General features: G+C 38.6%; 1 pseudogene; it reads right to left on the reverse strand.

The window, feature by feature from the left end:
• Positions 1 to 4,717: 4,717 nt before the first annotated feature.
• Positions 4,718 to 5,656, reverse strand: LOC126071078 (olfactory receptor 7G2-like; annotated as a pseudogene).
• Positions 5,657 to 6,463: the final 807 nt, after the last annotated feature.

The following is a 6,463-nucleotide window of genomic DNA, read 5'->3' on the forward strand; positions in this document are numbered from 1 at the left end:
CAGCTTCGCCATCCTTGCTTCTAAGGAGCATTCTGGTTGTACTTCTTCCAAGACAGATTTTTTTTGTTCTTTTGGCAGTCCCTGGCATATTCGATATTTTTCACCAACACCACAATTCAGAGACGTCAACTCTTCTGCAGTCTTCCTTATCCACCGTCTAGCTTTCAGATGTGTATGATGCAATTGAAAATACCATGGCATGGGTCAGGTGCACCTTAGTCTTCAAGGTGAAAGCTTTGCTTTTCAACACTTTAAAGAGGTCCTTTGCAGCAGATTTGACCAACGCAATGCATTTTTTGATATCTTGACTGTTGCTTCCATAGGTGTCGATTGTGGATCCAAGTAAAATGAGATCCTTGACAGATTCAGTCTTTTCTGTTTGTCGTGATGTTGCTTATTGGTCCAGTTGTGAGGATTTTTGTTTTATGTTGAGATGTAATCCATACTGAAGGCTGTGGTCTGTTGATAATTCTGCTGAATTACCTTTCTTTGGAATGGGCACAAATATGATCTCTTCCAGTTGTTTGGCCAGGTAGCTGCCTGTCTTCCAAATTCCTTGGCATAGACAAGTGAGTGCTTCCAGTGTTGCATTCATTTGTTGAAACATCTCAATTGGTATTCTATCAATTTGTGGAACTTTGTTTTTCACCAATGCCTTCGGTTCAGCTTGGTGTTCTATTGACTATGCAAAGGCATTCAACTTTGTCGATCATACCAAATTATGGATAACATTTAGAAGAATGGAAAATCCAGAACACTTGATTTTGCTCATGAGGAACCTGTACATAGATCAAGAGACAGTCTTTTGAGCAGAACAAGGGGACACTTTGTGGTTTAAAGTCAGGAAAGGTGTGCTTCAGGGTTGCATCCTTTCACCATAATTATTCAATCTGTATGCTGAGCAAATAATTTGAGAAGACTGTATCAAGAAGAAGGAGGCATCAGAATTGGAGGAAGACTCGTTAACAACCTGCGTTATGCAGATGACACAACCTTTGCTTGCAGAAAGTGAAGAGGACTTGAAGTACTTACTGATCAAGTTCAAAGACCACAACCTTCAGTATGGATTACATCTCAATGCAAAGAAAGAAAAAATCCTCACAACTGGACCAATAAGGAACATAATGATAAACAGGGAAAAGACTGAGGTTATCAAGGATTTCATTTTACTTGGATCTGCAATCAAGACCCATGGAAGCATCTGTCAAGAAATCAAAAGACACATTGCATTGGGCAAATCAACTGCAAAAGATCTCTTTAATGTTTTGAACAGCAAAGATTTCACCTTGTAGACTAAGTTGCGCCTGACCCGATCCACGGTGTTTTCAATCATCTCCTATGCATGTGAAAGCTGGACAATGAATAAAGAAGACCAAAGAAGAACTCACACCTTTAAATTGTGGTGTTGGAGAAGAGTATTGGATATACCATGAACTGCCAAAAGAACGAACAAATCTGTCTTGGAAGAAGTACAACCAGAATGCTCCTTAGAAGCAAGAATGGTGAGACTACATCTCATATACTTTGGACATGTTGTCCAGAGGGATCAATCTCTGGAAAAGGACATCATGCTTGGTAAAGTAGAGGGTCAGCAAAAAAGGGGAAGACACTCAATTAGATGGATTGACACAGTGGCTGCAACAATGGGCTTAAGCATAACAATGATTGTGAGGATGGCACGGGACCAGGCAGTGTTTCGTTCTGTTGTACATAGAGCCACTATGAGTCAGAACTGACTCGATGGCACCTAACAACAAAACATCTGCATTAGAAAAGATATCTGTTATGTAATGTCACCATACATGATGTAAAAAAATACAGCATTGTTTGTCAATGAATTACTGCTACACCCAGCAACACGACTGAATTTCAAAAAGCATAATCAGGATACAAAATTCATACATTAAGACTTATCTATTAACAAGTTTAAAAAGAGACAAATTTGTAAATTGGATAGGGATAAACATAGAGGTGATTAAAAATAATCATTAATTCCATTGCCAGTTTTATAAAGAAAATAGGATCTAATACTGCCAATTTCACATGTTTATTAGCTTCCTAGAGCCCATAAAAAGGTACCACAAAGTAGGTGGCTTAAAATATGGAAAAAATTGTTGTGTCACAATTCTGGAGGTTGGAGGTCTGAAATTCATGGTGTCAGGAGGCTATTGTCTTTCTGAAGGCTCTAGGGAAAGATTCTTTCTTGTTTCTCACAGTTTCTGGTATCCATCCCCAGGCATTCTTTGGCTTGCAGCGGCACCATAACTCTTCCTCTGTGTTCAGATGACCATCCTTCCTCTGTCTCTGTCTCTTTTATAAGGATACCACTTATCGAATTTGAACCCACTCTATTCCATTATGACCTCATGTTACCTTAACTGATAACAGCTTTGAAGAACCTATTTCTGAACAAGATCCCCTTCAAAGGTACTAGGGAATTAGGGCTTTTTGGAGGATGTAATTCAGTCCATAATAAAAAGATTCAACAAATTGAAGAACATCAGAGAAAATGATAAATACGGAATTCAAGATAGTGTTTGCCACCAGGAGGGTAGAAGGCAAGAACACAGGGAGACCTTTCAAATGGTTTCTATGGTGATGTCATTGCTTTATTTTTTAAACTAGGTCACAGGCATATGAGTTTTCATTATATTACTATTCTTTAAGAACTATAGATATGTTTTACACACTGTTTTACATATTGTATTTTAATAAATAAAATTGGAAATATTTCAATGTCCAGATTCTTTCACATTCCAGGTTCTAAATACGTTCTCCCATATTCTTCTACTATTAAAGTCCCTAAGCCTGCCAACTCTCCTTTTCCACTGTCCTATTTTATACAAAATGGCTTCCTCAAAATAAAGTCCATCTCCGCAAAAAAACTTTTCCCCACAAATACACTTTAAAAAGTTTTATATGAGATCCCTAATAGTATGGCCAGCCCACTATGACTTCAATGATTTAATTAATTTTACTCAACTGTATTTCTTTGTATTGGCTCTACTATATCAAACAATGACTCCACTAGAGATGACAAAGAAAAATTGCAAAATAAGGTAACTAAGGAGAAAACTAAAAGCTTCCATACACTCTTATCAATACATCAATGAGAAGGAATCAAAGCAAATAAGGTTTCAGAAACATTATTTCCCTTTTCCCTGCCTATTCAATAATTTATCATTTGATTATATTACTAAGACAAGTAAAAGCTGCTGATAGATATTATGATAAATGTAAACCAACAAAACTTCTGAGGTAAGGTGTAGAAATATGTGAGAGCAAGAAATAACAAGCCTAATAAATAATGGCAACATAGGGAACACACGTGTCTTAGTTAAATTTTATTGAATGTTATATGCCAGGCATTGTATTAAATGCTTGTAATAGTTATAAGGGTTATCCTTCCAACAGGTTAAGGCTCTCATAGTAATTACTTGTTCCCCAAACAGAAATTTGATTAAGAAGGGATATATGATGCTATTCTCAGTGATGAGATGGGAGGAGACATCTTCTGTATGGAAAGGTCTATTAACAATAGATCTACTATCAACAATAGGTTCAGGGACAAATGGTCAGTTTTGTGGCCCTGAGTATCACGTCTGGGTATGACATCTGACTGTTGCAGCCATTTGTCACCATGAGGGGAACCATTGCTAGGTGAAACCATCTCAAGGGGAATGAATGAATCCCTACTGTAATGTTCCAGTACATTTCTTAACTCTGAAGTCTTTATAATGAAAGATAATGCTCTTTACTGTGGGAGCATATTAAAGTCAATGTTTATATTTTCTAATTACAACTGATGGCTTCCTCACTGATAAGGTTTAATTATATCACAATCATTAGAAACCACTGAGATAATCTAATTATGCCAATTTTATAGATTATGAAGGGGAACAGTGGTGGTTCAGTGGTAGAATTCTCGCCTTCCATGTGAAAGATCCATGCTTGATTTTTGGCCAATGCACCTCAGGCATTGTCACTGGAGACTTGTGTGTTGCAGTGATGCTGAAAATTTTTCAGCAAAGCTTCCAACTAAGATAAACAAGGAAGAAAGGCCTTGTAATCTGCTCATAAAAAATCGGCCAAAAAAGACACTATGGATAATAATGGTATGATCCTGTTGTGTCATGAGTTGATGGCTAACTTAGCAGCATATAAAATGAACAACAACAATAGACAATAAAATGGAGCATGGTGGATGCCGATGTTATCTTAAACACATATAGTTTACCAGTGACGTGTATTGGTAAGAACTATATTGACACATAAAAATTCAGCTCCCTTGACTGTCATTGGGATTAACTGCGTTTCCATTCTCATGGCTCTATTCATGGGATCAGGCTGAAGCTAGTCTCTAGCTATGCCTACAGATTTGCCTACATTCTTTACTTACCCTATCCACCTTTTCCTGCTTTTTAAATTCTAAGAATGTTCCCCCCAAATCAGTTAATAAAGAATCCTGGCTCAGGCTCTGATTCTATAGACCCTGACTAAAGAAACTGAGTTTAGAGAGTTGAAATTATTTGTCAAGCATCACACAGTACACAAGAAGCAAAGTCAGGCTTAAACACCAAATCGAATTGCATTTAGCCATTATGTTGTCTAGTCCTTTTAGAAAAACACAGAGATGGAAGAGTCAAGTATCCCACCTCATGAGCATTCTTTTACTTTGACAAAATCTAAAAACCCAAGTCCAAATGAGGTAATATAATCAATGAAAAGCAGATATGCTCCTGACCAGTTTCCTCAAGGATCCCTTCATGTCCTTGTTTCTCAGGCTATAGATGAAGGGGTTCATCATGGGAGTGACCGTAGTGTACATCATTGAAACAACTGCAGTCTTTCTGGATGAGTGGATAAATGCAGCACTAATATATGCACCAAAAGCTGTCCCATAAAATAAGAAAACAACTGACAGGTGAGATCCACAGGTAGAAAAAGCTTTATGCTTTCCACCAGCTGATGGCATTTTCAAAATGGAGGACACAATTTGAGTATAAGAGAAAATAATCCCAAAGAGAGGAATGCCAGCCAACATGCTAGCTGCAAAATATATGAAGATGTTATTGATGAGGGTATCAGAGCACGCAACCTTGATGACCTGAATAACTTCCCAGAAGACCTAGGAGATTTCCGGGTCTATAAAGAAAGACAGGCGCAACACCAACAGGCTGTGGATCAGGGCATCCACAGTGCTAATGAACAGAGAGAGCAGAGTCAGCAGGCCACAAAGGCGGGGGTTCATGATGACCGTGTACCTCAGTGGGTGACAAATGGCCACATAGCGGTCATAAGCCATTGCTGCAAGAAGAAAATTTTCCAAAGCAGCAAAAACCAGGACAAAGCAGACCTGGCTGAGGCAGCCTCCATAAGTGATGCTCTGATTCTGTGCTTTGAGGTTCACCAAAATCTTTGGGATCGTGGTTGTGCCGAAACAGATGTCAGTGAAGGAGAGATTGGAAAGAAAGAAGTACATGGGAGTGTGGAGGTGGGAGTCAGACCCAACAGCCAGGATGATAAGCAGGTTTCCAAAGACAGTGACCAGGTATATGGACAAAAACAGGATAAAGAGGAGGAACTGCAGCTCCAGATCCTCTGTTAGTCCCAAGAGAAGGAATTCGGAAACACTTGTTTGGTTTCTAGTTTCCATATTGTTGATGTATCTGATGGAAAAAATGGCGTGACAAGACAATCAAATGTGTGCGCCCTAGACCAAAAACAGCAGCACCAGAAACAAATGCCATCTGGGAAAAGGTAAGACAGGAATGGTGGGAAATACAGAGGGGTATCTTCTGTATGTCCATTATTTATTCATTTAATTTAAAAAAAAGACCAGAAGCTGATGTAGCTGGGCGTAAACATTTATTTAATAAGAAAAGGGTAAGGTGCTGTATTTTTTTTTTTTTTAATTACACTATCTGTGCTGTTGGAGCCCTGGTTGTGCTGTGGTTAAGACCTTGGCCGCTAACCCAAATGTCGGCAGTTTGAATCCACCAGCTTCTCCTTGGAAACCCTATGGAGCCGTTCTACTCTGTCCTATAGGGTCACTATGAGGCAGAACTAACTCAATGGCACATAACAACAACATCTGTGCTGTTATGATCATTTTAAATGTTTGGTAATTTTAAAGAGAAACAAGTAGACTACGGAGGCAGCCTGAAGAGTTTGCCTCAGGCTCTACCTCTTCCTCCAGAGACTAGTACCAGGCCACAGAGATACGAAAAATTTGTGTTAAGAACCAGGAATGGAAACTTAAGGGGAAGCTGATAATCCTCATCCTTCACCATCACAAGAATGCAACTAAATGATAGAGAATTTTTAAAGTCATGCTGTATAAGAAGGGGCAGATTTCTGCTCAGGAGGAAAATGGTCCATGCCATTGTAAAGACAATTAAAAGACTGGTAGAATAAAAGTTTCCTGATATTGGTACAAAGATATAAGGAAACATGTAAGGGA

Source organism: Elephas maximus, chromosome 3 (genome assembly GCF_024166365.1).
Source record: "Elephas maximus indicus isolate mEleMax1 chromosome 3, mEleMax1 primary haplotype, whole genome shotgun sequence".
NCBI classification, from domain to species: domain Eukaryota; kingdom Metazoa; phylum Chordata; class Mammalia; order Proboscidea; family Elephantidae; genus Elephas; species Elephas maximus.